This window comes from Chelonia mydas, chromosome 4, assembly GCF_015237465.2.
Source record: "Chelonia mydas isolate rCheMyd1 chromosome 4, rCheMyd1.pri.v2, whole genome shotgun sequence".
Lineage (NCBI taxonomy): Eukaryota > Metazoa > Chordata > Testudines > Cheloniidae > Chelonia > Chelonia mydas.
The window spans coordinates 1134935-1155115 of NC_057852.1; the positions used below are offsets into that span (position 1 = coordinate 1134935).

General features: G+C 57.6%; 1 protein-coding gene and 2 non-coding genes across 3 annotated transcripts in view; 2 read left to right on the plus strand and 1 right to left on the minus strand.

The window, feature by feature from the left end:
* The window catches only part of LOC102930774 (class I histocompatibility antigen, F10 alpha chain), a 1343638-nt gene that overhangs the window by 818005 nt on the left and 505452 nt on the right, over positions 1 to 20181 (plus strand). The gene's annotated exons all lie outside the window — the stretch shown is intronic.
* Positions 4698 to 4770, plus strand: TRNAK-UUU. The gene has a single exon. It is a non-coding gene; the product is annotated as a tRNA-Lys (tRNA).
* Positions 14414 to 14486, minus strand: TRNAF-GAA. Its single transcript has one exon. It is a non-coding gene; the product is annotated as a tRNA-Phe (tRNA).

Below are 20181 nucleotides of genomic sequence, written 5' to 3' on the forward strand. Positions count from 1 at the left end.
GGTCTGTTGGGGAGATGGTTGGTTGGGTTTTGTGAGGGGGGGTAGATTGGTAATATTTGAGGTCACACACGTATCAATAACTGCCTGAGTTACATAGACTTCTTCCCACCCAGCCCACGTTCCATGTATCGTGACTGAGCCCCCCCCCCCCCCCATCTCAGGGCGGGAGCCTGAAGCCCGAGCCCCACCGCACCTGGGAAGTGGGGAACTCCCACTGGTTGCCTGCTCCTACAGGGTTGATGACTCCGGAAGAGGGTAGGGACCAACCCCCGCAGGCAGCCCCCGGGGACGAGCCATGGCTTTGCTGCTCCTGACTCAGTTACAGCCCAGGAGGCCGTGGCCTCAATAAAAGCCCCTGGTGGCCACATCTGAGAAACTCGGAGGCCTCACAGTAAACAAATCCCTGCAGGTTTGTCACACCCTGTCCCCAACCCCTTCCCCACCCTGGGGATTTCCTGCCCCCTCCCACATCCAGACCAACCTTCCTGAACTCCCACCTCCTGCGTATTTACTGCCCTTTCTCCCCCCAGAGGGAACCCCCCAGCAATGCCCTGACACGCCCGACCTCAACTGGCTCCAATTCAGCCATTTCCTTTCCCTGGTCCCTGGGAGGAGGGAACGAGCTGGAGCAAAATGTGGATGTTACACTGCAGCCTGGTAGGGCAAGAAGGGTAACTGAGAACATGTCAGAACAGGAAATAATTTCATAGCACAATTCCCTGCACACGGATGGTCTAGACTGTCCTGCTTGAGACAGAAACATTCAAAACTAGGGCTGTCAATTCATCGCAGTTAACTTACGCAATTAACTTTAAAAAAATCACGATTAATCTCAGTTTTAATCGCACTGTTAAACAATAGATACCAATTTAAATTTATTATATTTTTGATTTTCTACGTTTTCAAATATATTGATTTCAATTACAACAGAGAATACAAAGTCTACAGTGCTCACGATACGTTATTTTTATTACAAATATTTACACTGTAAAAATATAAAGTACTGTAGTGCGATCTCTTTATCAATAACGTGCAACTTACATATGTAGATTTTTTTGGTTGCATAACTGCACTCAAAACGAAAACAATGTAAAACTTTCCAGCCTACAAGTCCAGTCAGTCCTACTTCTTGTTCAGTCAATCACTAAGACAAACAAGTTTGTTTACATTTACTGGAGATACTGCTGCCTGCTTCTTATACACGTCACCTGAAAGTGAGAACAGGCTTTCTCATGGCACTTTTGTAGCCAGTGTTGCAAGGTATTAATGTGCCAGCTATGCTAACATCCATATGCCTTCGTACTTCGACCACCATTCCAGAGGACATGCTGGCATGCTGATGACGCTAGTTAAAAAAATAATTAATTTAATTGGTGACTGAAGACCTTGATGTAGAACTGTATGTCTCCTGCTCCATGGTTTTATCCGCATTCTGCCACACATTTCATTTTATGGCGGTCTTGGGTGATGACCCAGCACATGTTGTTCAGTTTCAGAACACTTTTACTACAAATGTGACAAAACGCAAAGAAGGTACAACGTGAGATTTCTAGAGATAGCTACAGCACTCCACCCAAGGTTTAAGAATCTGAGGTGCCTTCTAAACCCTGAGAGGGACGAAGTGTGAAACATGTTGTCAGAAGTTTTATTTTAAAAAAAGAAAAAAGTTTATGGCTTGCAAAAATGGATGGCTTAAGTGCCCACACTTGTGTCGCTACTAAGGCATTTTTGCGAGCCCCGGTGTAAAAAGTCAGACTTAGCTTGGAACTGTACATCCAGATAGTCTAGTAAAGGACTCTAATCTACTGTGTGGACCTGGATACGCAATTTAGCTTCTTTGGGCCAAATTCTACATTGATTTACAATCCATACAATCCCAATAGTGCCAATTGTATGTGGTGTAAATCAAGGCAGACCTTGGTCCTCTATCACTCAGTGTCCAAAGTTGTAAAATTTGGGGAGGGATAGCTCAGTGGTTTGAGCTTTGGCCTGCTAAACCCAGGGTTGTGAGTTCAATCTTTGAGGGGGCCATTTAGGGATATGGGGCAAAAATTGGGGATTGGTCCTGCTTTGAGCAGGGGGTTGGACTAGATGACCTCCTGAGGTCCCTTCCAACCCTGATATTCTATGATTCTAAGTTCTAAAAGAGCAACACTCCGATGCAGACACGACAGAACCCGAACCACTAGACATGAAAATCAATCTTCTGTTGGTGGCATCTGACTCAGAGGATGAAAATGAATGGGCTTTGGCTCGTTATCGAGCAGTAGCCATCATCAGTGTGGAAGCATGTCCCTGGCCTCTGATTGCCAGAAGCTGGGAGGGGACAACAGGGGCTGGATCTCTCCATGGGTGCCTGATCTGGTCACTCCCTCTGAAGCCCATAGCCAGGGCCAGCCTTAGGGGTGGGCGCCACGAGGCAATCGCCCAGGGGCACCATGGTCAAGGGCGGTGCTGTATGGTAGCAGAGAGGCGTGCGCTGTCTGTGTAAAGTCAGAAACTGCTCCCGGCTGGCAGGGGGGTGCTGCTTGGGGTGGTGCCCAGATTTCTCCCTACTCCCTCCCAGCACAGGAACACGGGGGAAGGGAGGGGAAGAGAAGGGGGAGAGAGCGGTTATGAGCAGATACTGCTCCCCCAAACCAGTCTTCCATGCCCCCCTTGGGGGCTGTGAGGGGGAAGCAAGGAACGACATCAGGGCTCCCTGCATCCAGGTCACCTTCCCCACCTGGGCTGCCTAAGTGGAGGGCAGAGAGCAGCAGCCCAGGTGAGGAAGGTGACTTGGATGCAGGGAGCCCTGATGTCACTCCTTGCTCCCCCCTCACAGCCCCTAGTGGTGTGTGGAGGAGCAGTGTTCAGAGGTGGCTGGGGGAGAAAGCAGCAATGCCAGCTACTCTGTGCATCCAGGTCAGCTTCCCCAAGTGGGCACAGGATGGGGTGCAGGGGTTAGAGGCAAAGGGAGCACACTGCATGCAGGGGTTAGGGGCACCAGAGGGGGACGCAGGGATATGAGCACAGGGGTTAGGGGCACCAGAGGGGGGTGCAGGTTTAGGGGTGCAGGAGGAGGCAGGGGTTGGGGCACTGGAGGGGAGTGCAGAGTTAGGGGTGCAGAGGTTAGGGGTGCAGGAGAAGGCAGGGGTTAGCGGTGCCTGAGGGGGGCAGAGGATTAGGGGTGCAGAGGTTAGGGGTGCAGGAGGAGGCAGGGGTTGGGGTGAAGGAGGCAGGGGTTAGGGGCACAGGAGGGGAGCACAGGGTTAGGGGTCCAGAGGTTAGGGGTGCAGGAGGAGTCAGGGGTTAGCGGTGCCGGAGGGGGGCGCAGGGTTAGGGGAGCAGGAGGGGGGTGCAGGGTTAGCGGTGCAGGGGTTGGGGTTGGGGGAGGGTGCAGGGTGAACAGTGCAGGGATTAGAAGCACGGGAGGAGGGGCAGGGTTAGGGGTGCAGGGGTTAGGGGTGGGGGGAGGGCGCAGGGTGAAGAGTGCTGGGATTAGAAGCATGGGGGCAGTGCAGGGGCATTCCTGTGCCCCAACCCCACAGGAGATTGACCCACGTTTAAGGAACAAACCTGTAGACTAGAGGTGACAAAACCTGCATCATCTAGTTGCTGCCCAGCCTGATACAGTTGAGAGTTTAGACTGGGCGCTTCCAGAAAGCCAGCGGAAGGCAAGTTGCCACGGTAGGCGCTCTATTAGAGTCCCACCGGGAACAGCGAGCAGAAGTTAAGATGCTCCGATAAGCGCTCTATTAGAGTCCCACCGGGACTGCATGCATCCGATGCAGTGAGCTGTAGCTCACGAAAGCTTATGCTCAAATAAATGGGTTAGTCTCTGAGGTGCCACAAGTCCTCCTGTTCTTTTCGCGGATACAGACTAACACGCTGCTCCTCTGAAACCCACCAGGAACCGTGAGCGGAAGTTAAGCTGCCTCCTGTTCTATCACTGATGGAGTGGGGTGGTGGCAGGGACGAGGGGCATTGAGAATGGGGGTGCCGGACAGGCTCTGGGATGTGGGGTTCCCTGCTGCAGCTCCGCAGGCTGGAGCCTGCACCTCCCATGACACGCAGGGGCTGGCGCAGGGCACGGCACGGCATGGCAGGGAGACGACATCTCCCCTAATGGTGGGGCCCTTTCACAGCAAGGGCTGCATCTCCCCTTGGTAGCACAGACCCACCTACTCTTCCTGCTTTCTCCTGACAACAGCACCACCTTTCCCGGCCCTGCCTCATGGCAACTTCTGCTTCCAGACTCGCACTGGAAATGGGAAGGCCGGGCCGGGCCTGGCACTGGCTATCAGGAAATGCAGGCTGGAGACACTGCCATGGGACCCACCGCGGCTCAGGGGAGATAGAGCCCGGGGCAGATGCTACATCTCCCACCGTGCATTGCTTCATTCTTCTCTCCCCGCTTCTCATTGCAGGGGCAGCCTCAACCCCGTTGCTCAGTTTGTGGCCCCAGGATTTCCCCTCCCCTCCTTGGAGCAGGCCACCCCGCAGGCTCCATTGGGTTTTGGGGTGCGGTGCCCCCCCTCACCCCGGATGGAGGTCCAGGGGAGGTTTGGCAGGTGAAGGGACCTGGGGAAGGGGTTGCCTGAAGGAGGTTTGGAGAGCAATAGTGAAGGGGAAGTTGGACACTTGCAGAACACCAGGGACACAAGGCAGGTGAGGTAATACCAGGCCACTGCCGTACGTAGTCATCAGATGTGTGAGCCTGGCTAGCTCAGTTGGTAGAACATCAGACTTTTAATCTGAGGGTCCAGGGTTCAAGTCCCTGGTCAGGTGTTGAACTATTCCCCAAGATCATAAAAGTTTCTCTTTAGCGTCCTTCTGAGTGTCTTTTCGGTGGGAGGCATAGCTCAATGGTTTGAGCATTGGCCTGCTAAACCCAGTGTTGTGAGTTCAATCCTTGAGGGGGCCATTTAGGGATCTGGGGCAAAAATTGGGGATTGGTCCTGCTTGGAGCAGGGGGTTGGACTAGATGACCTCCTGAGGTCCCTTCCAACCCTGATATTCTATGACGTCAGACTGTGCACTGTCTTAGCTGGCCACCACAGGTTACTGCCCCAGGATATGAGGTACACACAGGCTACTACTCAAACTGGGCACCAGGGGTCACTGCAGCAATGGCCGGGGGGACACATGCAGGGCACCGCCACACCTGGCCACCAGGAGTCACTGCTGCGATGGTGGGGGGGGGAGGAATGATAAACAGGCCACTGCCTGAAGTGGCCACTACCACAATGGGGTGTCTGTTGCGGGAGGGAGATACCAATAGGGCACTGCCACACGAGGCCACCACGGGGAGGTCACTGCTCCAATTAGTACATACATACATCAGGTAGTGCCCCAACTGGCCAACAGGGGGCACTACCTTGGGGGGGCAGGGAGAGAAGAGGAAATCAAAGGCCACTGCCTCACTTAGCCACCAGCAGTCACAACCCAAATAGGGGGCAGACACACACAGGGCGCTGCCCCACCTGACCAGCAGGGGTCACTGCCCCAATTGGGGGATATACAGAGGGTATTGCCCCATGTGGATGCCAAGGATTAGTGCCTGCCATACCTGGCCACAGAGGGGGTAGGTGGCTACACACAGGAAACTGCCCCACTTGGCCACCAGTGCACATCCCTAGTGGGGGAGTGATGCTCACTGCGACAAGGGGGTTGGAGGATACCCAGGGTACCGCCTAACACGGCCACCCAGGCACCCTGCCACCTTGGGGGAGGTGAACAACACACCTAGGGCACTGACTCTTCTGGCTACCAGTGGTCACTGGACAAATGCAGGAGTTCGGGGGAGTAAATACACACAGAGGACTGCCCCATCTGGCTGATGAGAGTGGGACACGCAGAGGACACTGCCCTAATGGCTGATATACATACAGTACCCTGCCTCACCTACCCACCAGCGCTCACCGTCGCAATGGTAGTGGTGGGGTCACACAGGCACTTGCCCTCAGTGACCACCAGAGGTCGCTGCAGCAATGAGAGGGGGGATACATGCCAGGCATTGCCGCACCTGGCCACCAGGAGTCACTGCTCCAACAAGAAGGCACCTACAGGGCACTCCCGTGCCTGGCCAGCAGGGGTCACTATCACAGTGCTGGGGGGGAGATACACATAGGGCACTATCCCACCTGGCCAGCAGGGGTCAGTGCCCCAACAGGAGCGATATTCACCATGCACTGCCCCACCTGGGCACCAGGGGACCCTGCACCCTGACACCAACCCACACATACCCCTGGTGAGCAGGTGTGTGCCTGTGTGTTACTCTGCACTTTAAGGAATGAGGAAAAGGTTAATTTTAATTAAATTTCTGATGGCGAAAGCTCTGAGTTACAACCCTCACCTTGCTGAGCACCTGCCCATAGCCAGAGCAGTGTCCCCGATGACAGCAGAGACCCCAGAACAGAGACCCAAAAGGGGAAGCAGCTCTTAGGGGAAGCAATGATAGACGCTGGAGAAGGGTTCTGGGGAGGCAGAGAAAGACCAACTAACTGCAGAGGGGAAAATCATAATCTATCAGGGAAAAGAACTGACTCCGCGAGGACATCACACCAACTCCAGCCAGGCTGGGAGACCAGCAATTCGGGGCTGGAGCAGCTCCAGCTAGAGGCTGGGCAGAGGCAGGTGACCTCAGTCTCTCTGCCGAGCAGGCTGCTTTGGGTGGAAGGAGGGACAAGGAGCCCCTCCAGCCAGGGTCTTGCTGCCCAAGGGGGGGGAGATCTGGGGCAGTCTTTGGAGGAGCTGGTTCAGCAGCCGTGAGCCCGCTGGCTTGTCCAGGCCTGAGCTCTCCAGGAGCACCCTGTGCACAGGTGTACGCACGGGATGGAGGCACCAGTGTAACGCTACAGGGCCTGACTCTGCTGAGTGCTGCCTGCAAGAGACGGGGCAGAGTCCAGGGCAGATGGGGGCAGGAGATGACAGGGCCATGAGCTGAACCCATCACACCTCTGGCCCGTGACGTCACCACCCGTCCCTGCAGCTCTCCATCTGTCTCGCTGTCTAGCAAAACCTCAACCCTCTTCCAGCCCCACTGTATGCCACATACAGCCCTTCATCTATCAGATGAGTGTGTGAGGCAATCTCCTCATGCATCCTGCCGGCCCTCTGGGTGTCCGTGCAGTGCCCAGCACAAGGAGGTGTGGACAGGGCCGGATTAACCTTTTGTGGGACCCATGGGGGAAAGGGGCATGGCATGAGGGGGGGCTGATCCCCAGAGTGAGGGGTTGGCGGGGGGTGGGGGTCGGGGACGACGGGCACAGCTCCGGTCTGCGCAGCCCTATACGAGGGCACTGTTTGTAAACCCACAGCTGCCAGACACATACTGGCCCATCCAGCCGTCCGCTGCCAGCGTGCTCTGCCATACCACCTCCCCTTCCCACTACGCCCACCCCCTTATGCCCAGGAACTCCCATGCCCAGTGCCCCCTCACCCAGAGATCTGGCCCACAGATCCCTATGCCCAGAACCCCCCACTGCCCCTCTCACAGCCCCCCTACAACTGCCCAGCACCCCATATTCCTGAGGGAATTCCCCCGGGCAGTTCTGTGGGAACTCCCCAGACACAGCTCCTACAGCCAATCAACCAGCACTGAACAAATATCCTTCCAGGCCAGATTTTAGCAGAGAGCCTCTAAGCCTCACTGCGGGGAGCTTCCCCCCACCAGCCCTGAACAGAATATCGCTGCCAGCCTCCAGCCCAGGGTTGAGCCTTCACTTCCTCCCATGCAGCTCTCAGAGAAAAAGCTCCTTCGGTTCCCCGAAGGGGAAAATCCACAAACAAACCTTCCCTTTGCTCTCACACCCCTAGGGGCCCAGGACAGCCAGGTATCCATCCCAGCCCATGCAGGGGTAGGAGTTCCTGCTGCTCCCTGTTGACAAACACTGACCTTGGGCTGCCCCGGGGGGGCTGGGGGAGCTGCCCCATTTTCCACACGTACGTCCTGTTTCTGGGAAGGAAGAACTACGGCCCTAGTGTTAACTCCCTGCTGCACCGTGCTCTGCACAACGCCAGAGCCTCACCGGGCCAGAGCCTCCTTTGTCAGCCACCTGCGAGAGGAGCAGGCTCGTTTCCACAAGACTTGGGGAGTTCGGAGAGACGGGGCAGAGGACGAAGTCTAGAGACACCAGTGGGAGCCCCATGCCCTGAGCTGAGAGAGCTAGTGCCCGAAAAAAGAGCCTTCGCCGTAGAGCTCCCACCACCCGCGGCGGAGAGGCCCCAGCAGTGGCGGGGGGAAGGGGGTGGAGAGGAGCCCTGGGCCTGGCCAGCTGAGAGGAGCGAGCAGTGGACGGGGGGAGGGGAGACGAGCCAGCGGGCAGGGGGACCTGAGGGCACGTGGCAAGTGGAAGGGGCTGGGCCGCGGCCCCTTCGAAACATGGGCAGTGCCAGGTTAACAAGACCACCAGTGGCTCCATGGAGCCGGGCCCATGCTCAGAAGGGGTCCTGGCCTGCTCCACTTGCACTGCACCCCGAGACCCCACTGGCTCCCCACCCCCGCCCACCATTTATTCCTCTCAGCCTGCTCCGTGGACGGCCAAGGGCTCCTCTCCACCCTGTGGCCCCCCTGCCAGCTTCTTTCTGTCCCCTGGCAAGACCCCAGTGCACCTCCAGCTGCAGGCCTGTCGGGCCCCACCTGTCTCCCCAGAGCTGAGCTGCCTGGGACTAATGCAGAAGCCTGGCCAGTCTCGGCTGGTTGGGGGAGGGCAGTGTGGGGGGAGGGGCTTGGCTGGGCCCCTCCAGGCAATGGGTCCTGATGGAGCCCGGCAGGGGCAGGCCCTGGACTGGCTGATTGCACCATTTCCGAGGGGCCAGAGCGATTCCCCGCCCCAGGTCCAGCTCTGGCGGTTCAGCCCGGCTGACACAGTCACCTCCCAGCAGGGCCAGTGAGTGGGGCCAGGAGGCAGGGCTTGGGGGAGTGGGTCACTAGAGGACCTGGAGCCGGGGGATGCTGGGCTGTGAGGGGGCAGGGGACGTGTGTGTTGGGGCACTAGGGAGTGGGGGTTCTGTTGGGGGTGCTGGACAGTTGTGGTGTGCTGGGCGCTGTGCATATTTTGCAGGGTCTGGAGAGGGGGCGCGCTGGGCACAGCGGGTCTGGGGGGGCTTTGGCCATAGGGAATTGGAGAGGGGATGTTCAAGTGTTGGGCAGGGGGGCTGTGTGGCACAGTATGGGCCCACCCCCAAGGAGAAGGGGCACGCTGGCAGCACAGGGCTGGGTGGGCCATTGTGCATCTGGCAACTGCTGGTTCGTAAATAGTGCCCTCGTTCTGGGTGGAGCGGGGCTGCCCCTGCCATGCCATATTGCCCCTGACTGACCCCTCGCTCTGAGGACAGACCCCCCCCCCCCCGCGCCATGCTCCATTGCCCCCATGGGGCGCCCACAAATATGTTGGCACCGGGCCCACCAAAGGTTAATCAGAAACCCAGCACTGGGCGTGGACCCTGAGCGAGGCTTTTGGGTGATGTAGTAATGGAACTAGAGAGTGATTAGGGGGGTTCTTGGCATCTCTAATCCCAGCCCCACTTCTCCTGTGCCCAAAGTTGCCCAAAGAGAGCGAGCCACCCGTCTCCGTCTCAGACCCCAGAGCCCAAAAGGCATGACTGGCCACTCACGCTGTGACCCAGTTACACCAATGAAGTCTCCCCAGACTCTCTAAGAAGATAGGGAGTGGGAGGAGCAACCCCCGTAGCCTGGCAGGCAGTACGCATCCTTCCCAGTAGGGCAGAGACCATGCCCATAGGCAGATAGACCCAGCCGAGCCCAGAGGAGACTGGGAGGGGGGAGCAGAGGAAGAGGATGTAGGCAACTGAACATGATAGGTGTTCATGAAAGGAGAGAGAGAGTTTGAGTGTGAATTGGCCAACACAGTAGAGAAGACAGAGAGAGAGAGAGAAACCTAGGAGGAAGGAAAGAAACTCAGAACAGGGAATCACCCTCAGGGATCCAACCTTCTCCTGGGGAGCACACCCCACTCCTGGCCAGAGAGATGATCAGCCCCCGCAAATGGCAACATCATCTCCCTTGAAGCCACAGCTAGGCAGGAAACCCACACCAGCTAACGGGAAGTCCCCGCTTGGAGCCAGGGGGGCTGTGACGAGAGCCCTCCCCAAACCAGACACTTACCTCACTCACAGCGACAGCTGCTTCGCTCCCAGCTGGACAGGTCTTGCCTGGCATCAACAGGATTCGCGCTCTCACTGCTTTCGCGCACTTTCCATCTCACCTCGGGGCTGGACTCCGTCCTCATGACTTCCTTCCCCTTGGTATTAAACACAACACAAGAGGGAAAGAAAAAGCAATGGTGGCGAGGCTCCGCTTCTCGCTCCTCCCGCACCCCAGGGCTCTGGCTTCAACCCTCCTCCCATTATGCCATTACAGATACAATTAGAAATCCCCTCTCTGCACCTGCACCCAAAGGAGTCACTCTGCACAGGAGACTATTGTCTCTTCCCCTGCCCTTAATACCACGCGCAGCTCACGGCCTCTGAAGAAAACTAACCTGGGAAGAGCTGAGGAAGAGAGTGCCGTCACCGCTGACTCACACCCAGTGTGGGAAAGGCAGAAAGCTCAGGACTGTTCATCTCTGCTTACCGGGATGTCCAGCCTGCTCAGCTCCACTTCGTCCAGCTTCTCCTCTGCCTGGGGCTCCTGGGCGACTCATCTGCAAGCGCAGGAAATAACCGATGAGTGAGGCAGCCCTGCCCACAGCTCTACTGGTGTGCGAGAGCTCGGCCTCCCTCCGTCTCCCACATGCTCTGGAGCAGCCCCACGCGATGAAAAGAGACAGAGCCAAAGGGCTGCGTGGCCAGTCACCCCACCTCCCCCACTGTCGCCTCCAGGACCCGCTATGATTCTCTTCCCTCCTGCTAGATGGTGCAGGCTCTCGAGACCAAGCCTGTGGGGATCAATGCGCACTTCTCCTGCCCATGGCCTGTGGTAGGAGGCAGTAAAAAGAGAGAGAGAAGGTGCGTTGTCCAACACAGAAAACAAGACAGAGAGAGAGGGGGAATAGGAGAAATTAAAGTAACTCAGCACCTGGAGTCACCCTCCTGGATCCAACCTCCTGCTGGGCTTGGACACACCACTCCCACCAAGAGAGATGAGCAGTCCCCAAACCAAGCACTCCTCTCACAGACAGAGACAGCTGCTCAACTCCCAGCTCAACAGGTCTTGCCTGGCATTAACAGTGCTTGCGCTCTCGCTCGCTTTCCATCTCTGCACCAGGACGGACTCTATCCCCGCCCCCCTCACCCTCCAACATACACACACACACTTACACACCTCTTTTCCCTTGGTGCCAAACACAACGCAAGAAGGAAAAACAAAAGTTATCGTCACACTCTGCCCTGATGGCAGGGCTCTGCTTCTTGCATCTCCCACACCCCAGGGCTCTACCCTGAACCCCCTTCCCCTGATGTTCTGGGAGCTACAATTAGAAGCACCCCAGTGCACCTGCACCCAAAATCGTCACTCTGCACAGGAGACTCTTGTCCCTTCCACTGGTCTGAACCCCACAGGGCCCCAGGCCCAGCTAGGATACACCTTATTATTCTTGAGTACTGGGGCGCTCGTCCTCTCCTTCCTATCCCTCTTGGACTCCATCTGTGAGAGAGGGCAGGGAAGAGTTACAGACACAGACACCCTCCCCCAGCTCTCTGCACCCTGGGCTCACACCTGGTTGTCTCCCCAATCCTTGGCATTGTCCACCATGTCTCCCTCCACAGAAGGCACCTGGCCTCATCTTAGATGCCATCTTCATATTGCTCTTCTCCTTCCCACGCCCCATTCCAGACACTCCATCGCATCCACAGGGCTCCCAAACGGTGTCACCTTCGGCCGAAAACCACACCCCACCCTGAGGGAGCAAAGAGTGTTTGTGAGCCCAGCACACACCAGACAGGAAAAGATTCACACTCACACCCAGCCCAGCCACATTGGGAGCTTCCCCCCCCTTCCCGGCCACAGGGCCACGGGGCTCATGGATGGTGAAGTCTGGTGGACTGTGGGGGCTGAAGGACTAGCTCAGCGTGTGAATGAGTGACCAGGATATATGTGGGGGGCAGACTGTGGGGCTGAGGTGTCCAGGAGGACCCAAGGGAAGGGAATAGGGGGATTCGAGGTAGAGGAGGGAAGGGTTACCAAGGTGCACTGTGGGAATAGGGGATTTAGAGACCCCAGAGGGACGGGTGGGGGCGTGATTGAGGGCCCCACGGTGGCTGGAAAGGGGAACCCAGCATGTTGGGGGGTAGCAGAGATTGGAGATGAGGAACCTGGCATACTGGGGATGGACTGGGGGAGGGGTGACGGGAAAGTGGGGGCCAGCAATGGGGAAAGGGGTGGGAGTCCTTTGGGGGTGGGGTGCTGAGGACGGGGGAGGAGGTTGGGGGCGGCAGCACATTTCGGGGGACGCTGGGGGCCGAGGAATGAGGAAAAGGGTTGGGGTGAACTAGGGGGGAGTTTGGGGAGTGGGGTCTGAGGGATCTCCTGGATGGAGGGCGGGGCTGGGGGGGCTGGGGGCTGGAGGGGCCCGCGGGGGGCTGGAGGGGTGTCGGGGGCTAATGGCTGGGAGGGGGGACTGTGGGAGGAGTTGGGGGGGGCTGAGGGAGTGCGCGGGGGGGAGGGGTCGGGGTCGCAGACTCGGACCGGGGGCGGTGCCGGGCTGCTTGTGGCGCGGGCGACACGTGGCTGAGGACGGGAGAGGGACCCGCTCCGCCCACCTCACCCTCCGCCAGCCCCTTGGGGGCCTCTGACCTTCTCCTCATGGCGTCCTGAGAGCAGCCCGCACTTCCTGTGGCCGCGACTTCCGGACATGTCCCATGTCCTGTGAGCCCCCTTGTCTCCATTGTTCCAGGGCTAGCCCGCACCAGGTGACCAGAGCCATTGACAAGCCATTGTCCCAGTTAGTGGGAGCCATCAAGCTTCCAAACCAGCATCAACGGCCCACACTGTCCATAATTACAACAGGACTTCAGAGTCATACTTCATATTTCTAGCCTCAGACACAAGAATGACGCGTGTACAAGAATGATACAGATAGGATGACCACACTCAGGAGATGATAAGCCTTGTAATGAGACCTTACCAGAGACGTTTTTGCATAAAGCATAATCCAGTTACATCATATTCACACTTACAAGCATATTTCCATAGACCATATAGACTGCAGAGGTGTGGGGGGAGCCCAGGGCTGAGATAGCAGGTCATGCGGGTCGGGAGTGAGGGGCACCGGCAGAGCAGTGACTGGGGATCCCAAGGCTGGGAGAGCAGGGGCTGCGGGTTGGGAGTGAGGGGCACCGGCAGAGCAGTGACTGGGGATCCCAAGGCTGGGACAGCGGGGGCTGCGGGTTGGGAGTGAGGGGCACCAGCAGAGCAGTGACTGGGGATCCCAAGGCTGGGACAGCGGGGGCTGCGGGTTGGGAGTGAGGGGCACCAGCAGAGCAGTGACTGGGGATCCCAGGGCTGGGAGAGCGGGGGCTGCGGGTCGGGAGTGAGGGGCACCAGCAGAGCAGTGACTGGGGATCCCAAGGCTGGGACAGCGGGGGCTGCGGGTTGGGAGTGAGGGGCACCAGCAGAGCAGTGAATGGGGATCCCAGGGCTGGGAGAGCGGGGGCTGCAGGTAGAGGTGGATTTACAATGAAACACACAGTTCCCTGTCTCATTATTAAGGATCCGTGACCGTCAGGGAGGTTGTGGAAGTGACAGATTCTGTGACTTCCTGTGACCTCCGTGACTTCTGCAGCGGCCAGTGTGGCTGAGTCCAGGGCCGCCCAAGCAGCTGGCCCAGGGACCACCAGAGGAGCGGCCAATGCAGCTGGCCCTGGAGACCATTTGAGCAGTGGTCCTGGGGGCGGCGGGAGCCGCCGCAGCTCAGTGGCTCCCGGCAGCTGTCCTGGGGGCAGTGGGAGCAGCTGCTCAGCCCCTGGGGCTCCCCCCTGCAGTGGCAGCCGGACCCCAGGGCTTCTCCCCTGGTAGCTGGTGCTATGGGCCTCCCCAGACTCCCTTCCCCCACAGCTGGTGCTGAAGTCTCCCTGGGATCCCCTCCCTGCAAGATTCAATGAGGGGTATCTATGGTATAAGTCATGGACAGGTCACGGGCAATGATTTTTTGTTTCTTGCCTGTGACCTGCCTATGACATTTACGAAAAAATATCTGTGATTAAATCGTCGCCTTACTCATTGTCAATGAAATAAATTGAAACACTTCCACCTGCAAGTGGATTTAGCCCAGGACCCTCAGTGTCAGCAGCTGTTACACCTCGCACTGAGCTCTCTGTCAGGGGTCCCAGTGCAGGAAGCCTCCTGTTTACATCCTAAGATAGCATTTTTGAACTGGGGGGCTGATATTTTGGACTGGACACTGTATCAGGGAAAGCTGCTGTGCTCCAGAAAACAAGCCACCTCTGCACAAAGTGGGATGAAAGGACCTGCCAAAGCCCGGGATTGAACCAGGGACCTTTAGATCTTCAGTCTAACGCTCTCCCAACTGAGCTACTTCGGCAGCTGCATAGCTCTCCTTTGGCCTGCTGCTGCTCTGTCCGGGATGTTTTTGTCAGCCTTAGCACAGAAAAAGGTCCTTGTTGTGAGCGGCCCATGAAGGCAAGACTTGCTTTTGCCTGCCTTGCTCAGCTTGACTTGCTTCCTCACCCCATTCCCGCCTCAGTTCCTAGGTTGACCTGGTGGCAGAAGTGGCCTGGGGGCCAGTGGTGCAGGGAGGAAGTTGAGCTGGACCCTGAGCTAGACGAGACCCTGGTGGCGAGAGTCTGGCCACCACTTGCCACCCCACCCTGTTGTCCTGCTTCCCCTACTGGACGTCATTTAGGGAGGGAAGTGGGGCTTCTGCCTCCCCTCCCTGATTTTCACACCGCAGAGGAGTGTGAACAGGAAAACGAACGGCTGCGCCACACTCCCACCAGAGGAACCCAACACCCTTAGCTGTGGCTGGTGAGAAGTGTCTGTTGGCTGACAGGCCTGTCCCCGAGGAGTGGGAACTGCAGCTGCTGCCTCCCCCTCGGCTCCAGGCTGCATTTCCCGTCTCCTAAGGGCCAGGCTCTCTGCCATGGAAACAGCTGCCACTGCTCTCCGGGGGTCTGTGTTCCCCACAGCAACGTACAAACCTGCTCCCAGCTGAAGCGGGGTCAGACAGTGACAGGGCTGGGGACACAAACACTTCAGACTCTGAACCCTAGGGCCCTTTCTTTCTTTAACCCAGGACGTGCCAGTCAACTGCGAACCAGGGTGTTGTCTTCATCTTAAAATACCTCTCAGGACATTTGACAGGGGAAGGGAAACCCCCTCCCACCAATGGCTCCCTGTGAAGGAGTTGTACCATACCTGCCCCTGGAGACTGGCTGTTTTTATACTCTTGGAGCTTTTTCTTTTCAGACCCATCCTGATCCCAATCTAGGGGCCAACCGCCGCAGTTCAGCGTTGAGAATTTATTGCCATCACCCTCGTATGACATTTTCTAGGTGAATGAGAGAAAGTCAGTGGGGGAGTGACATGGCCCATGAACGCTGATGCTGTGGGCGAGGCCTGGACTCACAACCCCAGCAGTGCATCCCCCCTGCCCTCGCCAGTTGCACCCCTGTAGGTGCTGCCGAAACAAACCTGGGAAGTGGGCAGTTACCTGAGTCTGTGGTTATCAACTTTGGCTGGTAGCTGAAAGGCTGATGGTTCCAACCCACCTGAAGATGGCATAGGCGCCAACTTCTGCTGGCGCCGGTGGGTGGTCGACCCCCCCTCTGCCCCTGGCCGTGCCCCGACTCCCCCCTGCTCCAGCCCCTGTCCTTGCAGGAGGGGAATGTCACACCAGGAATCCTGGTTCTCAGGCTCTCTGATGGGACTGCCCTGGGATGGGGAGGTGCCGTGGCCGAATCCATTACGTAACCACACTGAGCCAACTCATACCCTTGGCATGCTGCCCACTGCAACGATGGGGCCTTTTAACACACACATCCTGGCCCGGGGTGGGATCCGGCTGCCACATCTGGTATCTATGCCCCAAGCACTGGTCGCCACGCAGAAGTCGTTGGTTTCCCTGATGAACGCATGGCAGAGGGGAAGGCGGCAGCCCAGCTGGCTGGAGAAGAGGGGTCCATTCTGCCCCCCGAAGAGAGAGGGAAAAGGTCCATCTGACTGTCCTGGTAGCAGCACAGCGAGGATCCCTCTGGCCTCCCCCCGCCACGTCCATCCAGCCTCTCCACAGGACGAGGGCACCCAGCTCTCGGCAGCCCCAGCTTTCGCTCCTGAGCTCTCCCGGCAGACGTGCGGCAAGCGCCCTTAGGGTGACCAGCTCACAAGAGTGAAATATCAGGACACTTTGGGCGACCGGGTCGGGGGGGGAGAGACAGACACAGGTGCACAGCCCCGACCGGAGCCAGGGCACACTGGTCTGCCGGGCCCTGTGCTACCAGCGTGCCCCTTCCTGCTGGGGGTGGGCCCACGCTGCGCCACACAGCTCCCCTGCCCAGCGCCCCTGGATCCACAATGCCCAGAGCCCCCCACAACCCTTCCACCACAAACGCACAGTGCTGTGCACACACACACCCCGCCCAGCGCCCCCCTGCCCACGGCCCCACCACAGCTGCCCAGCACCCCACCCAGAACCCCCGACTCGCTCGTGTCCCAATACACACACATTCTCCTCCTTCCCAGCGCCCTTCCCCACAGCCCCATCACCACAACTACACAATGCCCCCCACAGACCGCACTGCCCAGTGCCCTGACACACACAGCTCTCCCCCACTGCCCAGCACCCCCCAACAGGCCCCCACTGCCTAGCCCCCCAAAACACACAAACCTCCCCACCCTCACAGCCCAGCACCCCCCACACACCTTCACACCCTGCCCCCCTTCCCTGGCCGCACTCACCAGCCCTGCCGGGCGGTCTCTGGCCCCTAGGGTCAGAGCGGCGAGGGGGGTCTCCAGACTCTCCACGTGCTGCCCCCCCCCACAAGCGCGAGCTCCGTGGCTCCCACTGCCTGGGAAAGCGCCAACGGGAGCCACCAGAGCCGCCGAGCGGGGCTTGCAGGTGCCGGCAGCGCGCAGAGGCCCCTTTGCCCCCCGCCCTGACCCTAAGAGCCAGAGGGACCAGCCGGGGGGCGAGGTGGGGAGTCCCAGCGGTGCTTACATGGGGCGGCTCCCGTCCCGGGAACCATCTGGCAGGCTGGTCCCTCTGGCACCAAGGGTCACGGGTCAGGTCAGGTGGGGGGGGCGGGGGGCTCTCTGCCCGCTCCCGGCGCCTGCATGCCCCGCCCCTGCAGCACGCGGCTCTCCTGCCGGCGGGCGGGCACCGAGAGCTGCCCCAGGAAGCAGTGAGCGACGGCACCGCGGCTGCGGTCCGGACGGCCCCGATATTGGGACAAAGGGCGTCCCAACCGATGTAGGGTTACCCTATGTGCACGGGGGGCACCGCACACACATGGGCCCGAGAGAACTAACCGATGGACTCCAGGGAGAGACGGCCTGGCCAGGCTCCCCAAAGGAGCACTGCAGCTCTGAACGGGGGTTTCCTGGCGAAACCGGCTTGGCTCCAGGCTGGGAAATGGGGACAATGGCTGGTGCTGGCGATGCAAGTGAAGCCGACACACACACTGTGTCTCCCTCACAGGTCCAAACCCACCAGCAGCCTGCAGGGCAGCCCCTGCTTCCGGCTTTCCAGTCCTTAGAGCAGTCGGAGGTGAGCCGAGAGTGGGAGCCTGCCTAGCAGCCTGGCAGCTGCCTATTTGGGTTCAGCTGGAAGCCCGACAAGCCGGGATCCCCAGAGGCCTCAGCCGGAGATACAGCTATGGCAGAGATGGGGTGGGGCACCCAATTCCTCCCCCTCCCCATATGAACTCTGCCGGAGGGACAGGCCCGGCAGTGCGCATGCCGCACCATTGACTGGGGCAATGGAAGCAGATTTAGCCCACGTCAATAGGACCCATCAACATTTTTCTGTAGAAGCTATTTTTGATGGAAAAGTTCATTTTCCGTTAAATGCTTTCCACACAAACGTTAATTTTTTCAGAAAAAAATGGAAAACCCCAAATTGAAAACTTTCCACCCAAAACCTTTTGGGTTTGCAATGAAAATGTTCAGTGTGGCAACCAAAAGTCACCGTTTGCCCTGGAAACACGTCCCTGTCGGACCCGCTCCACACGGCAGGGGAAGAGGTGGCCCAGCGAGAGCAGTCGCTCCCAAGTGACCTCGTTCCAGGCTCCGCACAAAGGGGACTGGCTGCTTGGGCCCCAGGTGGGAATCCCCTCTCTTTAGAGCAATGCAAAGTGAGCAGGGGGCGGCTCTGGGCCTGTTTCCACCCATGGCATAGAGTTGCCTTGGTGCAGAATAAAAAGTGCTGTTGGCCTGGAGCAGGAAGGTAACAAGAGAGGCAGAGTCTCTAGGAGAGAAAAGTTCTCCAGCCACGTATTGCCCGGCACGCTTTGGCCAGCCTCCTAGGTAGGGTCTGCTTCTTGAGCTGCACTGGATAGAATTTATTGAGCGCGTGCAACTGGATATATAATGAGCCGACTTCAAAGCACTAGCCCCACTCCCCCTTGCAGGCGCAGCATGCTGCTGTCAGTCCCTGCGCTGCCGTGCTTGTGTTGGAAACAAACCATCTTCTCCGTGCCTGGGCACAACAATTCCTCTCTGCTGCCAATTCTGCCAGGTCTTGGCAGGTAGCTCAGGCCTCCCAGGCTGCTGGAGAGTTCAGGCAGCTCATGGTTGCACATGGTTGTATGTAAAACTGAACAGTCCCCTGGGGTCCCTAGAATGGGCTGCAACAGCACACGGCGTAACTTCGGGGTCTCTCAGCAAAAGGGGCTAAGAGCCGTGCTGTTGTCCTTGTAGGACTCACAAAAGATTCTTTCCATCCATGGTATTTTGCAAGCTCCCCCCTGCATGACCAAATCTGCATTTGGTGTTTGAAATGAAGGAATCAAAGCAGAACTCCCAAGCCTGGAAGTCTGGCTCTACACCAGGCAGAAAGGTTCCTCAGCCGGGTTTTTTTAGTTTCTGACCTCTTTGCCCACGTGCAGCAAGTGGAGGGACAAGCAGGCCCCCGGGGCTCCCAGCATCATGACCGGTGAAGTGAAGAGGATTGTCCCAGTGGGCTTTGAACACTTCAAAAAAGCTGGGATCATCTGTTGTCCTCAAAAGCCTTTCTATTGGCAGTGCCTAGCTGGGGGGTCACATCACTGACAGAACCTGCTCTCGGGAAAGTAACAGTGACTCCAAAGCGACAGGGGCTCCTCTTGGGGTGTCACTTATTCAAAGAGACCAACATCCTCAGGGCCTGGCTATGCTATGGGTGCGACAACAACACATATCGCTGCAGCTGTAGCGCTAGAGTGTAGACACTTCCTGCATTGAGAGATGGGGGTTACCGCGATGGTGGGAATCCACTTCTCCAAGTGGCCGTAGCTAGGTTGATAGAAGAATTCTGCTGTCACCCCTCACCATGTCTACACCAGGAGCTAGGTCGGCTTAGCTACGGCGCTCGGGTGGGTGAATTCCCCCCCGCCCCCCCAAGACATAGCTAGGTCAATCTGAATTTTAAGTGTTGACCAGCCCTAAAACAGACAAATAAATGCACATGGCCATAAAACAATCAGATTAGATAGATAGATATCTGAGTGAGTGAGTGAGTTTTGGTTTGCTCACATCTAATTCTCAGTTGCTGATCTCTGGGGTCCAGAGGCACCATTTCTTTCATGCTCCATGCATTTTAAGATACAGCTTCAATGTCTTTCTTTCATTTTTGTAACTAGGGGGATGCCATTTGAGGGCTGTGAAGCCTTCCCCACTTCAGCTTGGAAATTGTGAATACTTTGTTCTGAGGTAACTAAATATTAATACAATAATGTTACATGATCAAACATTTAATTCTTTCCCCCCAATATTTCTACCCATATAGATGCCCGTATAGCTGCTATACTTTGTCCTGCTTTCCCTCCAGCTGCATAGCTCCTTCTAATGGAGGAAATTGGGTATCCAGAAAATGAACACAGTGGCCACTTGTGAAAATTTTGGTTTACATGACTTGCCAAACATAACATAAGAACTCTGGGGCAGAGGCAGGGAGAAAATCCAGTTTACCAGGGCAGCATTCATCTGTCTAAACCATGGGACCAGCCTTTCTCCTCCTGAAATTCTCTGCCTCCTTCACTGCGCACTTTCCAACTTCTGCAGCACATGAGGCTGGGGTCCTGCAG